This window comes from Oryctolagus cuniculus, chromosome 5 (genome assembly GCF_051225735.1).
Source record: "Oryctolagus cuniculus isolate XC-2025 breed Fujian yellow rabbit chromosome 5, ASM5122573v1, whole genome shotgun sequence".
Classification (NCBI taxonomy): domain Eukaryota; kingdom Metazoa; phylum Chordata; class Mammalia; order Lagomorpha; family Leporidae; genus Oryctolagus; species Oryctolagus cuniculus.
This window is the reverse complement of record NC_142871.1, coordinates 127,453,306-127,476,564: the sequence shown is the minus strand read 5'-3', so window position 1 is coordinate 127,476,564 and position 23,259 is coordinate 127,453,306. Positions and strand designations below refer to the sequence as shown.

Sequence of the window (23,259 nt, the reverse complement as noted above, 5' to 3'; positions counted from 1 at the left end):
CCTCCCTAGTGTATCTTGCCTCATCATTTTTTAAAATGTATTTAGGCTTTTCCCAAAATGAATTCTAATAAAACACACTTCTGTTAAGAAGCATAAACACTAAATATTTTACCTTTATTTACCTCATTGCGAACACAGCTCATCAGAGGCAGATAACGCATCTGTTGTAAAGAGAGTTAATTTCCTAGATGGAACACGCACATGAGCACATAAAGGTGACAACGTTCTGGGATCTATGACACTAATAAAGGCAACATTTATTGAGACAGCCACTGGGCTAAGCACTTTATGTGGATTACCTCGGTTAATCCTTGCAGCAAACCTATAATGTAGATGCTATTCTTACTCCCGGTTTATAGGTGAGGTTATAAATGAGGAAGCACGCTACTGTAATTTAATCTCCACCAACCCAGAATTTGAGTTCCGTGTTTACTCTGGCTATAAAAAGGTTGAATAAGCAAATTAGAATGAAAGAGGAGTGTGGAAGGCATGTTTAACCCACTGGAAGGTGCCTTGTTTTCCGACAGACTGAGAAACAGGTGCTAATTGCTTCCAACAGAACTGTTGGGAAGCCTTGCGTCTGAAACCATGCTGTGTTTAAAAAATTGTTAATTCAGATTTGCAGTAGTTGCGAGAGGGTTTCCTCTCCGAGTTACCACCGACGCTTTGCCCTCATCCGTAAGGCTTTTCGCAGTGTTTATGGTGATGGTGGGGTGGAAGTCAGCTGCTGCCGGCAGTGTCCTCCACAGCCAAGCGTGTCCAGGCCTCTCTGTTCCCTCCCTTCTTCCCCACAGCCTGGCGCAGAAGCCGGCCTGAGGACCAAGTCCCACAGGGACAGCAAACAGAGAGATGGAAAACACCGCACGTTCAAGACACAGTTGAGCGGCTGGATCACACTCACCCTGCAGTCCACCCCTACGACTGACACAGGTGCATGGCCTTATGAATATCCCTGTGATGTGGGAGGTCCTTCTGGGTTCAGTTCTGAGTGTTCACAGCCTAAAAGAACCCAAACTGACATGTGCTCTGAGTGCTTGTGCCCCCTGCAGCTCAGGTGTTAACATCCTAACCCCCACAGCCCTCACGGATAGGACTGATGGCCTTCCAAAAGAGGACTGTGAGAGAGCTCCGCCCACGCAGCCGTGAGAGACACAGCGAGGACTGGGCAGTGCACAACCCGGAGCTCCCCATGGCCTCTCACCCTCGTCTCATTCTTCCCACCGTCAGCCCCGGAAGCCTGCCACGAGCCGGCTCCGGAGAAGCCTCCCCGTCTACGGCATCCCTGCTGGGACAGCCCAGGCCGCGTTCCCAGTCTCCCCCACCCTGGCTCACGCTCAGATGTCGCTTGCCACCGCTGGCCAGCCACCGTGTTTGGAGGTGTTTCTCCTGAGAACAGGTAACGGGCTTTCAAGACCCATTTCATGCCTTTGTGGTGGCCCTCAAGGAAGTCACGTGACTTCCCTGGGCCTTTCCCACAATGCAAAGGATGAGGATTTTTCTCCCTCCTTCCAGTATGCACAGCCAACGGTTGTGACCACATAACGCACTTCCACTCACCCACACCCTGTCTCGGTTCTATCAGAATCCAAGGGACCTGCATCTCTTGCCCCTGCCAACAGGTCCCATTCGTGTCTGGAGGACCACCCTGCACCCTGAGCCACGGGGCTGCCCCCGTCGTGGGGTCTGCTCAGCTCCCTTTCCCTCCGGCTCTGCCTGTGTCTGCCTAGTGGGAGGTGCCAGTGTCAAGGGGCGCGAACAGCCAGGGGAGGCCAAGGAGGGTGTTGACTCTCTCAGCTGCTTCCGGTGCACCTCTCTTATCGTCCACCCTGCCTTTCCCAGCCTGGCAACCGGCCCCTCCCCTCTGCCTCTGGGAGCTCGGCCAGCTGACAGCTCTCACCACTGTCGGCGGTTTCTCTTAGCCCTTCCCACACCCTCATCAGCCGTCCCTTAAGGACCTGGTCTCTCCTATGACCCCATGGGAGTGAGCCACCTGCTTCCTACTAGGACGCCAAGTTCACAATGGCTTAAAAACTAAGTCAGAATCAGGCACAATAGAAAAGAAATGGAAGCAACCCACTGCGACTCTCACGGAGGAGGGATGGAAACCATAGCAGCCCGTGCCAAGAAAATAAAGCTGCACCGCTGACAGCATCAAACCAGACAGCACCACCGACTTCCCCACCAGTGTGTGGGATGACCGTCTCTTGCCAGATCAAGGTTTATACCTGGAATAAAAACGGAAGATTCGGCTTCCACCCAACCCTTTGGAGCCTTCTGACAGCTTCTGTGCGGGACCTGCCAGAGGAATTGAAGCTGCACGCCCATTTTCCAGAGGGACACACTGAGGCTAGAAGCGATCGCAGAGCCGCAGCAGATAGCCGCAGGGCCAGCTAAGGCTCGCTGGTCCAGGAAGCCGCCTCCGGCAGTCACAGTGATGTTTCTCACAGCAGTCTTCCACACTACGATTCTCCAGACACGCATCCCTGCCACCTTTATTACCTTCTCCACACTTACAGGGTTTCCAGCCATAAACAGGCTTTGGGTCCTTAACTTCCTACAGCTACTCTGCCAAGCCAAGAAGGCTGACACAGGATGCCCTAAGCCCCATTCCAGATGACGCTGGAAACCAGCTGTGCGGACCCACAAGCACCGAGCACCTCCCCGGGTCAGGTTTCCAGAGAGTGGTGGGTGCGTCAGGCCCGGCGCGTCTTCCCTCTCTCTCCTGGGCGTATTTCCCACACCACACAGGTCACAGGTGCGGCGGCCCTGCGGCCCCTCTGTCCTAAGACGTCGTGACATCGCGTGCCTACCTGTTTGAGGACGGAGAAGCTTAAGCCTTCAGAGGCGTCCTGCTTCCTCATCTTCCTCCTTCAGTGGCCTCCGGAGCCAGGGCCTGCGGGAGGGACACACACAGCACACTCAGGACATCTGCCATCAGCATGGGGACAGGCTGGAGAAGTGACCGAGCACGGAGCCCCTGGAGGTCCCCACAGCCTGGCAGCCCTCCCAGGGGCAGGACCCAGCTGAGCCTGCTTGCAGGAGCCCACGAGGGGAGGAGCGGGTCCCAGAGGGGGACCTCAGCTCCGTGCTTCTAGTTATCTGGGCCTTAAACCACGTCACCCCAGCTCCCTCTCTCCCTCACACCCCGCCTCTTATCCATCAGCAGTGACGTCACCTTCGCCCTCAAAGCTTCTCCTTCACCCGACCTCGCCTTTTCTCACCACCCCCACTGCTCCCACTTGGTCCGAGCTAGTGGTCTCTCTGGGTCACGACGAGAACCTCCTCCCCGGTTCTGCTGCCCCAGCTTTGCCTGCTGGGGGTGGGGGGGGCTTGTGTCTCCTCCACACTCCTGTGCTGAAGTCCTGAACCCCAGGAGCTAGTGACGCATTAGCAAATAGAGTCCTTGCACGTGTGATGGGTTACAGCGAGGTCATCCTGGTGTTTTTTATTTTTTTAAGATTTATTTGATTTATTTGAGAGGCAAAGTCACAGACAGAGAGAGGGAGAGACAGAGAGAAAGGTCTTCCATCTGCTGGTTCACTCCCCAGATAGCCATAACGGCCAGAACTGGGCCAGGCCAAAGCCAGGAGCCAGGAGTTTCCTCCTGGTCTCCCACAAGGGTGCAGGGGTCCAAGGACTTGGGCCATCCTCTGCTGCTTTCCCAGGTGCATTATTAGCAGGGATCTGGAACAGATGTGGAGCAGCTGGGTCTAGAACCAGTGCCCATATGGATGGCAGCGCTGCAGGCAGCAGCTTAATCCACTGCTCCACAGCGCCAGCCCCATCATGAGGTCATCCTGTTCTACCAGTACGATTGGTGTCCTATGATAAGGGGGAATCTGGACACACAGAGTCAGACAGTCACAAGTCACGAACTCCCAGAAGCTAGGAGCATGGAAGACAGAGGGAGCACGGCCCTGCCAATGCCTTGACCTCAGACCCCCACCTCCAGGACTGTAACACAGTACACTTATGTCTTCAGTTTCAGCCACCCAGTCCATGGCACTTGGTTACAGCAGCCTGAGAGCACTAATACCCACAGCAGCCTAGACAACCATTCAAAATCATTGCTCCACTCAAAACACTCCTACAAGGGTGGGTGCTGTGGCACAGTGGGTTAAAGCCCCAGCCTGCAGTGCCAGCATCCCATATGGGTACTGGTTTGAGTCCCGGCTGCTCCACTTCCAATCCAGCTCCCTGCTTTGGCCTGGGAAAGCAGTAGATAATGGCCCAGGTGCTTGGGGCCCTGCACCCACATGGGAGACCTGGAAGAAATTCCTGGCTCCTGGCTTAAGATCGGCCCAGCTCCAGCCATTGCAGTAGCCATTAGGGGAGTGAACCAGTGGAAGGAAGATTCTCTCTCTCTAACTCTGCCTCTCTGTAACTCTGCCTTTCAAATAAATAAATAAACCTTAAAACAACAAACACTCCTACAGTGTCTGCTCCCTCTCAAAGTAAAAGCCAAAGTGCTTTGAAATGGACTTCAAAGTGCACACGACTTAGCTGGGCCTCTTCCCTTCCTCAACGTCCTCCACCCACAACATCCCTGAGAGGTTCCTGCCCCAGGCCCTTTGCACTTGCTCTCCCCTCTACCTAGAACACTCTTCCCCCAGGCACTCTTCCCCCTCTGACACTAAACTGTAAACTCCCTGAGAACAGGGACATGGGACGATGGAGCCCGGTACCTAGGAAGTGCTCAAGAAACAGCTGTTGAAAGATTGTGCAGGCAAACGGGCCGAGAGGAAGGAGTGCCATGGGGAGAGGAAGTTTCTGTGGGGTTCGCAGCAGCAGAGTCCAGAAAGATAAGGACTGAAGTGTCCTCTGGGTGTGGCAACACGGAGGCCAAAGATGACCTTGGAGAGGGCAGTTCCTGTGGGGGTTCAGGGTGGGAGCCTGGGAGGGGAGGTTGGTGTTTGTGGGGCAGGACAGGAGGAGGAGAGAGCGAGGAGAGACTCTGAGGAATGACTGATGGGAGCGAGGTCTCAGGGCTCAGGGGTGCCTGGGGGCCCTGTATGGGGAGAAGGTTCTCTGTGGCCTTTCTTTCCCTAGGAGGAAGGGAGGAGAGCAGGTTGGGATGAAGCTAGGAACACATCGGTGCCCTGGAGGAAGGCAGGAGCCTGTGCACACAGGCTGCGGGCGACGTCTTCAGTGCACGCGTGACGTCACCTGTCTCCCGGGTGAGGCAGGGCGGTCAGGAGGCCTTGGTGGAGGCAGGGCCATGTGGTACATCCCACCACAGGGCAGCACGCCAGGGCACACCTGGCACCTCCCTCACTCACCCACGTCATGCTCCTGCACCTGCCTGAGGGAGAGCCAGCTGCGGTCAGCAGCCCGGAGGGCCCTGGCGTTCCGCGTGGCCGTTGGGTGTCTGTGGGGACAGTGTTGCCACAGCGGGACTCGAGGACCCTTTCTGCAAAGCCTTCCTCATTCTCCCGGCCCCCAGAGCAAAGCCTCATCCTCAGTCACAAGACAACTCTGACAGTGTGGGAGAAATTACGTTCGCTGAGCACTCACTCAGCACCGGGTGTGTTGCAAACAAACAGCCTCACACAAGCGTCCTGGGAAACACTTTGGCCTTTTTCTATGAGGGACAAATCAAGGGTTCAGGGAGGGTAAGTGACTCACTCAAGGTCACACAGCTAGCAAGTGGCAGAGCTGGGACTGGAACCCTTTCTCTGCACACGCTCACCCCTCTAGTCTGAACCCTGAGCATTGCAATCCCAACATTCAGCTTGGTGAATGTCTCCTAACTCACCCCACCCCAACACATCCCACGTGCAGTCCCCACACCCAGACGAGCCTTCTCATGGCCCCGTTTCCACCCAGGCCCACCCTACTCAACCAGCTTTAGAAGCCCCCCAGACAGGAACCCCCCAAATGCCACTGCCATCCCTCCATCACGAATGATGCTTATGGCCTCCCTCAGCCCGGCTCCCCACAGGCTCCTCTCCACCCATGCACTCTAGTACCCCCCCGGTGCACCCCTTCCAGGCCCCCATGCTATGGACATCCCTGCACCCCCAGGGAGCTGCGCCCCTCTTGCTGCCCGGCTCCCAGTACCCCTGCAGCACGGCGGCCCCCAGCCTGCTGAGCCTCTCAGGGTCTGCGGACTGCAAACTCGAGGGTAACGACAGCTGTGTGAAAACATGCAGAACCACTCGCTCACTGCTCAGCAGTTTCCCCAGTGGGAAACCTTGCTCACGCCATAGAACAAGGCTTATGCGCAGGTGACACAGTTCGAGAGGTTCTTCCAGACCATGAGAACGGAAGGCAAGGGCCTTCCTGAAGGTTCTGGATCCGTACCTGTTCTTCCTTTGCTGTAGGCACCCATAGTCTGGCACCTTGCAGCAGCTAGTCTAGTAAGGAGGGTGGGGCTCGGATGCCCCCTGCTCACTGCGCACCTGTGTATTCCAGGTCTTGTGGTCCTGCCTCAGCCACCCTTTCACATGCCTCCCAGACCCAGACAGATATCCCGTCTTCTGCCTCTTCAGGGCAAGAGCCTGACATGTGAGAAATACAACTGAGGTTAGAACGTGGTGGCCAGATGAATAGTCAGGGTCAGCTGCCCAGGAGTTGGAAAAGAACAGTGACTTTCTGAGAAATCGGGAGTGGGATGAATCCACTTGGATCATTCGCTATGGATGACCACCCAATGATCCTGGGTCCCCAGACCAACAGCGGGAGGCTGATTTAGAGGTGAAGGTCAATAGCACTCAAGGCCATCAAATCTCCCCACACAGAGAGCGCAGACCTGAATGGCCAGAGTTTGTGTGAAAACTCTGGAGGTCAAGGTGATGCCAACCGCTAAGATGCCCATCTGCTAAGATCTTGAGAAATCAAGATCTACCCAAGCAGTGGATCCGTAGGGGCCATGCAGTCCTTGTGCCAAAGCCGAAATGACAGAAGCTCTGGAGTCGGGCCTGGGAGCACATGCTGGCCTTGCCACTCAGTAGCTGCTCAGCCTTGGGCTGGTCACTTACACTCTGTGTGGTGAATTCTGCATGTGCTAATGTGAGGCCTAGATAAACCAGTACATGTCTAAAAGGATCTAACACACTGCCTGGCTTATATGAGGAGCCCGCTAAGTATCACCGCCCGCCCTCCTTCCAGCCATCCAACTTCACATCTCTCAGTGCTCTCACTAATAGGAAGGGGCACGGCCGAAGCAAGCACAGGAAGGAGCAGGCCACCCCCAGACAGGTCAGAGAGCAGCACTGGACCTCAGTGACACACACAGCTTGGAGCCTCAGACCATCCCCAAACAGGAAGTCGCTGACAAACTTAGAAAACACGCATGCACAACTGCACACCACTCAGAAACCAGCCCTGCTCCAAAAGCACCAGTCTCTCCCCAGGATGCACCCCTGCCCCCTCTCAGCAGCACAGACAGAACCTGCTTCCAGGCCACGGGCTTGGCAGACCTGCCCTGTGACCTCAACGCCACCAGCACCATTCCACTGCCCCTCTCCTCCACTCCATTCTCCTCCACCCGGCTTTGACTCACTTGAGCCAAGCCGGGTCTCTGGGTCCTGATTGGCGACCCAGTTGTCAACGCAGTCACCTGACTGCCAGCTCCACTGCCACCCCCACTCAGCATCTTGCGCAGTGGTTTCCCCGCCCCCCCCCCCAAGTTAGGTTCCTTTTATAAAAGTGACTCATTTAGGAAGAGACAAAACCAAAAACTTCAATGGTAAAGATAAAACAGCACCGAGTCTCTTTAAACACCTCCCACTCGGTGTAGAATTTAGATCCGATCAAACCTCCCCAAGCTGGACCTCCTGATTTGGAACTTACAGTACACACGGCTCTTCCAGCAGAGACACTGCCAGGAACGCCGGCTCCCTTACGTTTCCAGGTCTTTTTACAAACAGAGGTGGCCTCGGGCCTCCTGTCAGTACCTTTTTCAAAATGAAGGAGTGAGACATTAAAAACAGAAGTCCCCTGCTTCTGAGTCCCAAGCAGAAAAATCAAGGATTGCACGTTTTTGTTTGTGATTCTGATTTAGTGATGTAGGACACTGGCATCAGATCACGAGCTTAGCGAGAATTCTGGGGGAGGGGGATTCCATTAAAAAAAAAATCAGATTTCTTAGTACGTCCAATGTTTACTCTCGTGCATGGTATCTGAATGGAGCAAAATTATATAATATGATGCATAGAGCTGCAGGAGGTACTGTGAAGCCGAAACGAAACTAGGCCAAAATGAGCAATTAGGATGATCCAAACCCAGGCGTTCTCCACGTCGGCTGCGTTACTTTTAAAAATTCCCAGGCCCACTCTCGCAGATTCTGACACGCTTGGTTTGGATTGAGACTTAGCATGGAGCATCCTCAGTCTCTGGGTGATTTTAATGTGCAGGTAGGATTGAGGACCACTGGTCTGTGACTAAGAACACAGATTTAAAACAATTAAAGAGCAGCGCAAGATTGCTCAGCCCAGCACAGACAAAACCAGGACCAAACCTGATAGCCACAGCTCCCATCCAGCTCTGCAGTTCTACCCAAGTTTCTGGTACTCACAGATTTGCTAACACTTTGTTTATACATACAAAAGGCAGGGTGTGTGTGTGTGTGTGTGTGTGTGTGACAAAAATAGTCTCCAACCTTTTGCTTCGTCAAAGCATGGGTATCTTACAAATATCTACCAATCGCTACTGCTGCTTCCTGATGGTCTCTCGCTCATTTGCATATGTGCCAGCTTCCCCACCCTAATCCCCAGTCGAGAGGGAGAATTCGGCCATATCTGCTCCCTGCCCACGATCTTGCTTACCTCCAGGCACCCTGCTCCTCCGGATAAATCCAACCGAAACCCACACTTACACATCTCTCACCTCCTCCTCTCAACTCCACAGGCATCCATTGCTGAAAGTCCCTCCTCTGACAGCAAACTACTTCCCAGTCCCTTAGAACCCAGCCTTCACCTTCCTCCTGACCTACACGTGGAAGCGATGCTACAGCGGAGAGCAACCAGCGTCAACGCGCTGCTGTTCCATAGGCGTTATCCGGTGAACACGTCCCTCATCCAGGATACACAGACAACCGTGAGGGCGGCCCACTTCGGGGGTGTGAGGGACACAGACAGAGACAGAGAAGGAGGGTTCCTTTTAAACCCTTCCATTTGAACGTGGGGTAGGCATGTATTTTTTTATTTGACAGATAAGTTAGACAGTGTGAGAGAGAGACAGAGAGAAAGGTCTTCCTTCCGTTGGTTCATCTCCCAAGTGGCCGCTACGGCCAGAGCTACACTGATCAGGAGCCAGGTGCTTCCTCCTGGTCTCCCATGCGGGTGCAGGGCCCCAAGCACTTAGGCCGTTCCCCAGTGCCCTCCCGGGCCACAGCAGAGAGCTGGATTGGAAGAGAAGCAACCAGGACTAGAACCCAGAGCCCATATGGGATGCCGGCACCGGCAGGCAGAGGATTAACCAAGTGAGCCACGGCACCAGCCCATATTTTTTTTTAATGGAGCAAAACCGCGCACGCGCGCGCGCACACACACACACACACACAGTGAGTTACTAAATACATCTATGATTTGCTTCCACTTTGTAAACACAGACAACTGTCCGAGAAGTTTACCTACCTGTGTCCCAAATGTCAATGGTATCTGGGGCAGTGGGATCCTGGTGACATGAATTTCACTTCCCTTTCCCCCTTGTTATCTTTGCTATGTTGTATTTATGTAAGGACAGAATAAGGAGAGCATTTGAGACCTGAAGCAGAGCATTACCTGGTCCCTGAAACCCACATAGCGTCGAGAAGCAGAGGCGCTCTCCTTCTCAAGCCTGGAGAGCACAATCACCTCCCCAGCCAGCAAGGCCTCCTGGCTTCTGGGCCCTGAGTTTGTCGTGGCCACTGACCCCAAGCTAACCCTGGGCTCCACTGGTCCCCAAGAACAGATGTGGAAGAGATGTCCCGGGTCAGGGTCACGCCCCCTCCAGGACCTGTGTGACCCTGGTACAGCCCCCAGCCCGGCTGGCCTCTCCCGAGCATCTTCTCCGACCCCTATCTCTGTTCTGCCAGGCTGTGCCCACCACAGTCTTTTTGGGTCACCACAAAGGTGAGCAGTCACACAACCCAAGTAGCACTCAAACTCCTAACCTGTAGACCCGAAGGCCAGCAACTCTGGAGCTGTGGCATAAATGGTGGGATTCTCCACATGCCCCATGGAGCCCTAATGGCTCACTGGGCAAAGAAGAGGGAGGTGGAATGTCCCAGGCAGCCAGGACACAACCGTGAGCTCCGAGGCCTGCAGGTGAGAGGGTGTGGGACGTGTTCAGGGATGTAACAGGCAGCCATGATGTCTGCAGTGGCTCCTGGGCTGCCCAAAGCCAAGCACAGAGAGAATCCCAGGAAAGGTTCACAAGGCCACAAGCGAGGCATGGGACAAGCTCTGGACCTTCTAGCTGCTTCCCCACCACTCCCTCTCCCCCTCCAGCCTCTGGAGGATCTGGGCCAGTAGGAGTGGGTGGAAAAATACGAATAGAGAAAAAAGACAGGAGATGAAGCAACACCAACGCAAAGGCAGGCTGAGGTCCGCCCAGTGCCACGGCCAGTCTTGCAAGTGGCCTGGGGCGATTCTCAATGCTTAACCCCTGCCTTGACATCAGCTCCAAATGCCATGGGCACCTGCCAAGAAGCCAAACTTCTGGGTCCCTGGAGGTAAATTCTTAAAGAATTTTGAAACTTAAAAATTGCTAAAATACAGGCTGGCCAGAGCTGACCCTGTGTGCAGCATCTGCAGAGCCAGCCCCCTAGAGCGGCTCTCAACCCTGACCCCACGAAACGGAAGCTCAGCTAACTTGGGCTCCGCAAATGTCCACTCCACTGTGCTTGCCTGTAAGGCCAGTGGTGCGTGCATCTGGCCAGGGGCAAATACTGCTCCATCCCAGTGTTCCGTGTTGGAGCTCTAAGCTCTTATGCATCTGCGGCTTCTGCTTCTGTCTCTCCTTCTTAAAAATCCTCCCCACTGGCTCTCAGTGAGTTTTTACGAACCAAGTAGAAAACCAGTTCTCAAGTCCGGAGGCTCAGGGGTAGGCATCTGGTGCAGTGAAGACAACACTGGTTGGGAGACCCGCATCCCACATCAGAATGCCTGCTTATGCGCACCCTGGGAGGCAAGGGTGATGACTTAATGGAGTTCCTGTCACCCAGATGGGAGATCCGGATTGAATTCCTGGGTCCTGGCCTCGACCTGGCCAAGCCCCAGCTGTTGCAGGCATTCTGAAAGAAAGCCATTTCTTTCTCTCTCCGCCTCTCAAATAAATAAAAATTAAAAACCACAAGAACAAGATTCCAGCAGCCCTTATCGTGGGGCTCCTTTGCAAGGCTTCAGTCATCAGTGGGCACCACTGACAGCTCCCTCTGAGAGTGAACAGGTAATGCTCTCCCCATGTGGTTGATCCCTGGGTACCTCACCAACCATCCCACAGGCTCCCTTGCCTCCAGCTACAGTGAACCATCTGTTAAAGTCTTCCATGAAAACTCTGAGTGAGCAAGGTGTTCAGGGAAAACTCAGGACCGGAGAAAGTGGCCGTCTCTGCAGATGTGCACAGCTGGATCACATCCTCGGGCAGGTGGCTGGTCACCCGCCACTGGCTGCCCGGGCAGAGATGCGGGAGCAGGAGTGGTTGGAGAAGGTCCCAAGGAGGAAGTGAGATCCGAGTTGGGTCTCAAAAACTGGGTTCAACTAGGTCAAACAGAGAGGAAGTGGGAAGGCCATCCAAGCAGTGGGGGAACACACACACGGCCCTGACCACAGAGTGGGAGTGGCCTGTGGCGGGGGCCTGGGGGGAGGGCACGAGCCCCTGCGTGAGTGTGTGTTCAGGAGTCCCACAGGACTGGTCCGAGCCCAACACTGCCTCTTGTTAGCTGAGGGTCACCGCAAGACTCACCTCGCTCAGCCCCTTGTTCCTCATCATTAACAACATCCGCATCTACCTGGTCCATTGCTATGAGGCTTTAGTGAGAGGATGCACGGCTTCTCGGCCTTTTGCTAAGATCACGTGTAGTGAGGACGCACATACAATGCTTGGGACGCTCAGTGACCACCCCTTCCCCGTTATATTACCCGTTATTCCTGTTTCCAGCAGCACTACCCAGAGCCCCTCTTGCTGAGGCTGCCAGGGACAGCCATGATGCGAGGATAACGTGGACACTGGCTCACTGGGCACATGGGAATGACCTGAGAAGGCCCAGACCCAGCTGCCAGCCAGGCACCAGATGTCCAGGGACCCAGGGCTGGGGCTTCCCAGCATGCCCCTGCCCCCCACGCTGCTCTCTGTCCCTGGGGACCACCATGCACACCAGCTGGGCTCACAGGCTTGCAGCTGAACGTAGCCGCACCACAGCTGGGTGGTGGTTGTGCCCCGTTCACCATCACAGCTGATGTCGGGGCCCCTTCGCCCCCAGCTCAGAGACCCCCACCTTCTGCCCTAGCGGAGACACCAGCCTCCCACTGCTGCCAGCCCTGGGGTGCCTCAGCACCTGGAGATGGTTGCCCTCACGCTGTCTGCGCTTCTGTAAGCAGTCGCCTTCATGCATGTCTCCCCAGTTAAACCCTTCACAAGTACCAGTCCCTGCCCACTGGAATCCACTTGGAAGAGCCGGGGCCAGCATCCAGGCGGCAGACGGACGGCGCGGAGTGCAGCCCTGCACGGCCTCAGAGGCAGCAAGTGAATGGCAATGTTTCGGACATAAGCACTAATGCGCTTTGCACAAAAGCAATCAGATAGGAATTTAGCACCCCTGGGAAGCTGGATCAAACCCAGGAAACCCGGGGAAAGGAAACCTAGTCCCCAGCCAAGGCAGCCCCCATTCAGAGCTTCTGTGATCCAACCATCGTCTGCCTGAAGCACCAAGAAAGTCGCAGACTCTAGGCCAGGCCCTGGCACACAGCAGGCACCCAATAAACACTCACCAAGGGCCTCTGGCCGCAGACGGACGCCTGAAATCCCAGGATCTTCCAGGAAAGGATACTCCACGGAAGCAGCTACTCCATGGGGCAGTGCCCAAGACACGCTCTGCTCCTCTGCCAGGTGACACGATGCTCCGGACACCTGATCACAGGCAGCAGGCTTGTAGGGGTTGGCCAGTCACAGCAGACATGCTCTCCTCCCCTCCCAGCAAGCAAGGCCCACCAACATGGCCAAACACAGCCTTAGTTTGGTGCAAGTCAAAAGCACTTGTTAGGTGCTTACTGTATACAGGGCCCATGCCAGCTCTGGAGATCAGTGAGGATTAAGATAAGGAGGTGAGGATTCAGGACCACCAAGAACGTGGAGGAGGAGGACCAGAGGGGACCATCCTAAAAGAGTGGAGCTCTAAACCAACTGGATCTTCAAGGATGAGCTGTGACAAGGGGCAGGAAGGGAAGGCAGCAGGAGGTGCACAGAGGGAGGTGGGGGCTGCAGCAAGGAGGTACAGAACTGGGCTGCACAGGGGTAGGGCAGAACAGAGCAGGCCAGTGCTCTGTCTCCAGCTGGGCCCACTTGATTCAAGAACCAGGCACAGGGGGCCAGCATTGTGGCCACATAGCGGGTTAAGCCTCTGCCTGCAATGTGGCATCCAATAGGGGCATAGGTTTGAGTCCCAGCTGCTCTACTTCCAACCCATCTCCCTGCTAATGCAGCCAGGAAAGCAGCAGAGGATGGCCCAAATATTTGGGCCCCTGCAACCATGTGGGAGACCAGGAAGAAGCTCCTGGCTCCTGGCTCCTGGCTTTGGCACTGAGCCTTAGCATTTGAGACAGCAGTTAAACTGCATATCCCCTGTGGAAGCATCTGGGTCCAACTTCCAGCTCTGCGCCCTGACTCCAGCTTCCTACCACTGTGGACTCTGGAGGCAACAGGTGATGGCTCCAGTGATTGGGTTTCTGCCTCCCACCTGGGAGACCAGGATTGAGTTCCTAGCTCCCAGCCTGGCATTAGCCGTTTGGGGTATTTAGGGAAGTGAATCAGCAGATGGGAGGGTTCTCTCTGCTTCTCTCTCAGAGAAAATTTTTTAAAAATTTGTTAGATTTTTTTTAAAAAGATCCAACTACAGTACACAGAGCAGACATGAAGCCCCATCAGAAAGGTTTGCTCCCAGCAGCCAGCACCAGCCTCCGAAGTCCAAAATGCCCCCACTTTGGAAATGTTAAAGGCAGCGTGGCTGGGCTGGGGGGCAAAGCACTCGTCCCCAGCCTGCCCTGCACCACCACCTGCTCGGGGCCTCGGGGTCAGTGTGGGAGAGGGACTGGCCACTCCCAGCTCCAGAGCCACTGAGAGCTCCCCCTGCCCCCAGTGCAAAATCTTCCACACACACTTCCACATTTGCTCTTACTTGGAATTCTAAAATTAAACGTTCATTCCCCTCACAGAAAAGCTTTCTCCTTTTATAAGCTGCTATGCAAATGACTTGGGAGAGGCCACATCTTCACAGGCGCAGTGCGGCTCAGCAGCAGGCGCGGAGAGGCTTCCACAAGAACTTTCCTGGAAACTGGCTCTGCAGGGCGCACGCCCGCCCGCCGGAGAGATTTCCTGCCGCTGGGGGAGGCCGGAGGCAGAGGGGAGGCTTCTCTCCCGAGGCTCCTGCAGGGGATGAGCGACGCCAGCCACGGGCAGAGGGCGGGGCGGAGGGGGGGGTGCTCAATGCCCAGGCCTTCAAAGATCTTTGTAGCCCCAGCTTTTAAAAATTGAGATATAATTCACCACCCACAATTTACCCAATTCTCCGATTTCTAGTATATTTGACCAATGGGCCAGCTAGCAGCACCATGTGACCCCAGAACTGTCACCAGCCCACAGGAACCCCACCCCCCATCAGAGTCACTCACTCCCCACTGCCGCCCCCCTCCCCCACCGTAATCATTCTGACATCTGCCTGCCCTGGGCATCTCCCGTCACTGAAACCACACACTGTACGGCCGCCTTACGTCTGGCTGCTCCCCCTCTGCAGGGGTCATCCAGGCCGCAGTGTGTATCGGTGCCGAATCCCTTTTCATGGCTGAATACTGCTCTGTTGCGTGGGCCCATGCAGCCCGTCATCTTTTCTCCACCAGCACCCACCGACTCTGACCCAACCCCCCGGACCTGGCAGGGAGTGATTCTCCAAACACACAGTGGCCCAGGCTAGCAGCCTTGAATCACACTGGCCACTACAGAAAAAAAAAAAAAAAAAAAAAAAAAACTCCTGCTGGAGATGGGTCTGACACATCTCCATGGTCCTGCATCCTGCCAGCGTCAGGTGGAGGAGGGAAGATTGGCGCCGGCCTCCCAGGCGTGCCACCTGCATGGTCTCATCCCAGGGCTAGTTTAACGCGCTGCTGCCGCCATCTTGAAAGTTTTAATGTTCAAACAACGGGCCCCCGTGTTCATGTGAATTAAGTAGCTGGTTCTGAGCAGGAGGCCAGGTGCGGCAAGGGGGAAGAACTTGCCAGTCTTCCCAGAGCCTGGGGGCTGTGGCTGCTGGGCCAGGCTGGGCGGCCAGGGATGGTGCCCTGCCTCCATGCTGGAGACCACATCTTCCCACCCCGGGGGCTGAGTGGTTGGCCGATAAGGACCCTCCCCACCCCCAGACCGGCTGGCTGCCAGTGGGTGCGGTAAGTCGAAGCAATCCAGGTTCAGACGGCAAAGCAGAGGGGATTCAAACTGAAACTGGTTTGATCTTATGATCGCTTACAGGTTAACACCAAGAAGAACGGGGAAAAAACCCACATTTACTGAAGGAACCAGCAGTGAACATTTACTTCTTTTAAACTGTCACCTTTATTTCCAGTGTATGAAGGAAGTCACGGTTTCACCAAAACCCTGATATTCAGTGCAGAGACAGTAGTGGACTTAAAACTCGGAGGTCCACCGTAGGGATGTCATGACCGCAAGGGACCTCAAGAATGCTCCGGATCACTGGCTCTCGTCCATTAGGGTCCCCGGCAGCCCCGCTCCGTGGATCCCCAAGAGTTTTGACCTCTCCTCCGCCCCCCGTCCTCACCCAGGCTTAGTCCAATTCTTATTGTATAGATGAGGAAGCTGAGGCAGTGAGAGGGGAAGTAACCGGCCAAGGTCACCCACAAACAGGGGCAGGACCAGAACCCAGGAGCTTTCAGCTTCCCTTCCAACCTGCCCACTGCACGAGTACAACCGAACTTCATAGACGGGGCGCTCGGCCCCCCACTAGTCCCCATCCTGGCCCCTCGGAAGGGAGTCCGGTCCTGCAGATCAACTGAAGATTCACAGACCCTGGTGCAGAAACTCACTTGGCTCGCTGGCACCATCTCCAGGCCATCATTTGACCAAGGGCCGGGGGAGCTTCGGTGTAGGGTTCAGGGCTTCCCCGAGCCCAGAGCACTTACAAACCGCAACTTTGCCGAGAAGAGCGAAGTTCAGCCTTAGTTCGTTTGGGTTACAGGCACAAGGATCTCAAGGGCGGCTGGAGCACACGGGAGTCGGGGCGTGTCGGCCCTGCCAAAGGGACTGATCAGAAACAGGGCCGCTGGAAGGCAGTGGGCGTCTGCCCTTTCCCCACGGAGCCCACCGACTACACGAAACCCGCCTTCACGCCAAGAGCCTGGCTTCCTCTGAGCGCCATTTGCATTGTACTTTCCTCCTCCCCTCACTTGCTTTCTTGAACAGGCACTGAGCAACTGACTCTGTCCCAGGCCCATTCTAGGTGCTGGAGATACAGCAAGCAACAAAACAGAGCCGGCGCTGGTGGCTACTTTCTAAAGGGCAGAAACAGAGGGTTAATACATGGATATGCTAATTATTATGCCAAACAGGACGTAGAACAGCGGAGAACGTGAGCATCTTCTCTAGGCTGGCCAGGTAGGAGAGCCACACAGATACTCCAGGCAAAAGGATCAGTATATGCAAAAGTCCTGGGGTCAGACGGTATCAGAGCCAGGGAATCACTGATCTGGCATAGCCTTTCACATTACCCGCTGACTTCTGTTACTACCAAGCAGCCTGTGCTGGGCGCACCTACGAGAGAACCAGGTTCAGGAGCCAGGCGTGAAGCCCCGCATGGCCTCTGAGCAGTGCATGCTGCCCTTCCCTGGCCTCCACACTCCCCTCTGTGAAGCAGTAGGGTCAGGCTCCAGGATGTGCACTGCCTTTCCTACAATACGCATATTCTGTGACCGTGACACTGCCCAAGGGGTCTACACGTCCCGTCCTGCCTCGGGGGCATGCAAGGAACAGCAGGCAGGTTTTGGAAGCCCTCAACTCTTTCCCAGGGATCGCCCCAAACATAAACCAAATTCTCTCTCCCCAAAAGGCACAGCTCTCCAGGGAAAAAGGTCGAGCCCCGGAAGCAGCCACTGTGGCACTGTCCTGTGGAGAGTACCCAGGTGACCACTAAAGATAGCGCAGCCTCAGGGCGGGGCTGGCCTGGCTGGAGGATGGGCCCCACCTGCAGGGTGCTCCCGCACCTGCTTCTGCCCATGATGCTGCCCCAGTCTTCCTGCTGCCCCTACTGTCCCAGGAGGGAGAAGGTGACAGGTTCTTACATGTTTTCTTGAGGGTTCTCTCCGTGGCACACTCCATGAACCTGGGTCGGAAAGCAAGACTCAAGTCTCCTCCATGGGGAGAAACTAGCAGAATTTGTCTCCTCCATCAGACTGGGGGCTCCCGAGAATACGGACTTGCTCACCCATCAGACGGGGAGCTTGCCCCGCCCCGGGGCCGCCTCCTGTGTTTCCCCAGCAGAGTGCTGCTCCCTGGTGATAGGAACCGAGTCTCCATTCAGACTGGGGCTCCCTGGGACAGGATTCCATCTCCCCCACAGCCTGGGAGTCCCTGCCAGTGGGGGCCGTGCCACCCTCATTGGACTGGAAACTCCTTTCCTCTCCATCACATACAGTTTCTCCTTATCCCAGGATTTCTTCCAGCAAGGCAGGAGCGGACCCTCAGATTGGACCGTCCCACCCAGGCACAAGACCCTGTGGCCCCCAGCTCCAAGCTCATTCATGGGAACTACCAGAATAGGACTCTCCGTACTGAATGGAAAGGAACAAAAGGTAAGGTCAGCTCTACCCAACAACGTGTTAGCGGACTGGCCACAGGCTCTGGCCCAAGGCTGTCACCCTTTTATCAATGGCCCTCTCTGGTGACCAGGGCTGTGGCCCAGCTGAGATGCACCGTGAGGACCAAGAGCAGGAAGCCAGCAGCCCAGACACAACCATCCTCTCAGCTTCCGGAAGGAGGAGACAAGGCCACGCCTCCCACGGTGGAGATGAGGGTGGGTGAGCAGGGGTGCAACAGAGGGAGGAGGGGCTGCCGAGGTGTGAGTTCTGCATCTCCTGGGGGGGCGGGGGGGAGACAGCGCCTACCTCGGATATGGGGAAGCCGTGGCAGGCTGCCTGGGAGCCCGGTGTGTAGCTCCTCCTGGACGGGTGTCCACAGGTCTGCAGAGGAGGGTGGAGAGGGCTGGAGTTTCCACCCGCTGCAGCACGGCAGCAGACAACACAGGCGCTAAGTCCTGCCCAAGCACCAGCTGTGCAGCGCCGGTACCGCTCCCCCTTCACACACATGCGACGAGGCCTGCCCAGCGTCACGCACACGTAGGGCAGGGGGAACGGGCTCCTGACACGCACGCTAAGCCATCTTCCCAGCGGAGGCCGAAGGAGAACATGCTCACTATTTCTGCTGCTTCCTCTGAACCACCAAGGCTGACGGGGGAGGGTCAGGCTGCCGCAGGTGTCCTGAGGGCCTGGGACATGGGGGTGGCCGAGCCTCAGGCAGAGTCCAGCACAGTCCCACCATGGGGACTGAGAACGCCACCCTGACGGCATGGATGACCCTCAAAATCCCACCCTGCTGTGCCCTGGGTATGCTTAAGGGGAAAGGTGATCCTTGCAGCCAAATCCTGACCTCAACAAATCTGAGGGGTGGGGAGGGGTGGGATGTGAGGAGGAGACAGTGCCCACCAAGTCTCTGCTCTCAGTGTCGGCAAAGTCACAGCATGTAGTCTCAGCTTAGTTTCTTATTAAAATTTTTGTTTATTGATTCAAGATATGGACAGAAAGACAGACAGAGCTCCCAGTCACCTGCTCACACTAGGGGCGGGGAAGCTGAAGTCAGGAGCCGGTTATTCAATCCAGGTCTTCCATGTGGGTGGTAGGGACTCCCACTGACTACTGGAGCCATCACTGCCGCCCCCTCAAGGTGTGCAGTAGCAGGAAGCTGGAGTCAGGAGCCAGAGCCGGGTACCACACCCAGATATCCAAGTGGGCCCCTGCACCCACATGGCAGACCCAGAAGCAGCTCTGGGCTCCTGGCTTCAGCTTGGCCCAGCCTTGGCATTGGAGCCATTTGGGGAGTGAACCAGCGGATGGAAGGCTGATCTCTCTCTAACTCTGCCTTTTAAATAAATAAATACATCTTTTTTAAAAAAATCCAAATGTCTGAAAACTGGGGGGGGGGGGGGAGTGGCGTCATTAAGCCTTTTTTTCAGATTAACAAGACCCTGTTGTTTCACCCGGGCTTTCCATGTGCAGACACTGCTGGTATTACGAGGGGACGTGGGGGGCTGTCCTCTGTAGGGTGCTCACCAGCATCCCTGGCCTCTGCTCACTCAATACAGCAGCATTCTCCCTCTCCCACTGTCCCCCACCCCAAATGTGACAACCAAAACACCTCCACTCATTGCCAGATGCCCCTGCCTTATGTTTAGATAAACATCTGTAGGTTAAAAAATAAAATATCGTGAGCATAGGATTGAAAATGTAACTTACTGTCTAAACATGAAGGATCTGGGGCAGGCATTCGGCCTAACAGGTTGCTGGCCAACACATACATCTGCCAAAGTGCCTGGGTTCAAGTCCTAGTTCTACCCCCAAGCCCAGTTTCCCATCAGCGAGCACCCTGCAGCTGGTGATGGCTCAAGTGCTTGGGTCCCTGCCACCCACGCTGCAGACTCAGCTCGAGATCCTGAATCCCCACTTCAGCCTGGCCAAGCCACAGCTGTTGCCAGAACTTACGAAGTGAACCAATGAGTGGAAGATTCTCCCCTCCCACCCCAACTCTGAATAAATTTTTTAAAAAGTATACCCTATTTTTCCTGGCTTTTTGGACACCATGCACAAGGCAATTTTAAAAAGTTCATGGAAAATGTATTTTGCGAGAAAACCATGCATGAATTTCAAAAAAAATTTCTGGCCAGCACCGTGGCTCACTTGGCTAATCCTCCGCCTGCGGTGCTGGCACCCCGGGTTCCCAGTCGGGGCACCAGATTCTGTCCTGGTTGCTCCTCTTCCAGTCCAGCTCTCTACTGTGTCACGGGAAGGCAGTGGAGGATGGCCAAGCTGCGTGGGTCCTGCACCTGCATAGCAGACCGGGAGGAAGCACCTGGCTCCTGGCTTCGGATCGGTGCAGCGCACTGGCTGTAGCAGCCATTTGGGGGGTGAACCAACAGAAAAGGAAGACCTTTCTCTCTGTCTCTCTCTCTGTCTAACTCTGCCTGTCAAAAAATTAAAAAAAATCTGTACTAAAATAAACATCTTTTAGTTCCATTTTCCATGAAATTAAAAAAAAATAATTTGAAAAGCAGAGTTACACAGAGAGAGAGAAAGAGAAAGAAGAGACAGAGAGAGAGCTCCCATCTGCTGGTTCACTCCTCAAATGGCCATAATGACCAGAGCTGGGCCGAGCCAAAGCCAGGAGCCTAGAACTCCATCCAGGTCTCCCACATGGGTGGCAGCAGCCCAAGCACTTGAGCCATCTTCCTCTGCCTTCCCAGGCGCATTAGCAGGGAGCTGGACTGGAAGTAGAGTGGCTGGCACTTGAATTGGCATTCATATGAGATGCTAGTGTCGCAGGTGGTGGCTTAACCCACTGCACTACAATGCTGGGCCCCTTCCATGAACTTTTAAAATACTCCTGTACGCGTACCTGACCTTTTTCAGTGTAGCTGCCATTCCTGTTTCCTGAGACTTTCCTAACTGCAAATATCCAGTGCCCTGGATCCCCATGCCCCGTTCCTCCTCCCAATCCAAGGGTTCCCAGTCTCATTCATGGCCATGTGGGAAATCAATCCATCCTCACATGTTCTAGTCCTCAGGCACTGGGCTCGCAGGCTGAGTCAGATGGCTCCTGGCTCTGGAGGTACACTGCAGGGGTGAAGGCCAAAGCCCACCAGGCCCAGAGGCTCCAGCAGTCTCCCAGACAGCAATGTCCACACCCAAGATTAGGGACCCCCTTTCACCACCAGCATGGTCGATCCATCCTCTCTCCAAAGCCTCATCTGAACACACAGTCGGCTTCTACCCGTGGAGCGAGCTACACCCAATACAGAAATGGGTCAAAGAGATAACGGATCTCAAAGACTGTGAAAGACCAAAAACCCAACAGAAAAATGGGCAGAGCATGAATCAAACGAAAATACAAATGGATCTTAAACTTGTGAAAATACGCTCAACCACACTCATGAAAGAAATGCAAATTAAAACTAACTCGGATACCAATTTCCATCAGTCAGATTGGCAGAGATCAAACGGCTTGATACCTCACCGTGTTGGTGAGGATGTCTTGTTCACTGATGCTGTCAGGGTGAACGGCCACAGTCTTCCTGAGGGGACACCTGCAGTGACTACAGGCGTCATGAATGTATGTGTGCCTTTACCGGCAACTCTACTTCCAAGAATTCATACCACGGACACATGTCCATAAGGATATTCACTCCAGCATAATTAAGAATGACAAAAGAATTGAAACAACCTCAACATTCACCACTGGGGGCCGCTTTAATAAGTCATGATTCATCTCTAAAATGGAATGGTAAGCAGCTACAAAAGAAAGACAGTAAGCGATGGTGGTTATGGTGCACTGGTTAAGACACTACTTGGGACATCCACATCCCGTAGCAGAGTGCCTGGGTGTGAATGCTGACTCCATTCCCAAGTCCAGATTCCTGCCAATGTGCAATGTGGGAGGCAGAAGGTAATGATGCAAATATTTGGGTTCCTGCCACCCATGTGGGAGACCTAGATTGAGTTCCAGCCTCCTGGCTTTGGCCTGGCTCAGCCCCCACTGTTGTGGGCATCTGAGGAGTGAACCAGAAGATGAAAAAGATCTGTCTCTTTGTCTTTCTGATTGTAAAAAAAAAAAAAAAAAAAAGAGAGAGAGAGAGAGAGAGAAAGAAAGAAAGAAAAAATTTTTAAAAACTTAAAACAAGGCCAGCATTCTCTGTGTCATGAAATGGAACAACTGTCAATGTCTGTTTAAGGTAAGACAAACCAAAAACAGGATGACAAGAATATGTGGCAGCAGCTGTTTAAAAATACTATGGGTTCATACATGCGTTTACACACATAGGTTATCTTTCAAAGATAGTGGATACCTCTAGAGAGGAGAACTGGGTAGCTGGGAGCAGGAAGAATTATTTACTCTACTTTAAAGTTTTTGTAACTTGTACATTTTATAACATGCCTTCATCGATTATTCAATCAACCAACAGCAAGCCAGTCAAAAGACTGAAAGTAACGGATCTAGCTTTTCCATCCCCATGTGTGCATGCGTACTACGGACAACAGGTCAGTTTCAATTTCACATCCTCTACGCCTGTAAGCGTCCATAGTCGTCAGTTCAAATGTCCCAAGATGTCTGCTTCAAAGATGAGACGCCCGCCACAGCCAGAACACACAAGACACTCACCAGCTTCCTCCTCTAGGTTCTGAACATGTTGGTCCTCGAAACTCTCATCTCTTCACCTGCAAAACGCATAGTCGCTGCTGACACAGGAGGCCCTGCTGCCCTGAAGCTACGGGGACAGGCAAGTGGAGCCTTGAAAAGGTGCACCCACAGGATCAACTGCCGGGCACCCAGAGGGCACCCACACTTAGTAATCACTAGCACCTCAAAGCACTCTCTGCCGCAACTGTGCATGGCGAAGTGACCTGCACCCTGAAACCTATTGGGAGTGGCAGGATCCCCCGGCAGCCACCCAGGAACTCTGCCTGCAGCTCTGCCTGTGGCAGCGTTTTAATGGCGTATCACTCAAAGGTGCGCAGACATCACTGTTAAACCGACCCCGCGGCCGCCACCACTCCATCATGAAATAACCCCTATATTTTAAGCTGTAAATCAGCATTTGTCAAGTTCTAAATTGGGCTATGGCAATATTTATTCATCAAAGGCTAAATCTTCCCTGCACAGTCATAAAACTGCCTAATAATTTAATGTGCTATCATTCTTACCTGAAACTTGTCAAAAAGTGGCCTGAAAGAGGCATGTGTTTTACAGTTGACTGGTGGTAAATCTATAGTTTATTAAAAAGTTCACAGTTTAAAT

The 23,259-nt window shown here is 54.3% G+C and overlaps 1 protein-coding gene across 19 annotated transcripts in view; it reads right to left on the bottom strand.

Annotated features, from left to right (window-relative positions):
* The window catches only part of TRERF1 (transcriptional regulating factor 1), a 227,767-nt gene that overhangs the window by 132,442 nt on the left and 72,066 nt on the right, over positions 1-23,259 (bottom strand). For 18 of the 19 annotated variants that reach the window (XM_051855691.3, XM_089333956.1, XM_051855693.3 and 15 more), the window contains one exon: positions 2,811-2,893. The gene's annotated coding sequence lies outside the window, so the exon portion shown is untranslated. Of the gene's footprint in view, positions 1-2,810; positions 2,894-22,623; positions 22,647-23,259 lie in introns of those variants that run through there. The other variant, XM_070074093.2, reaches the window with a different exon arrangement.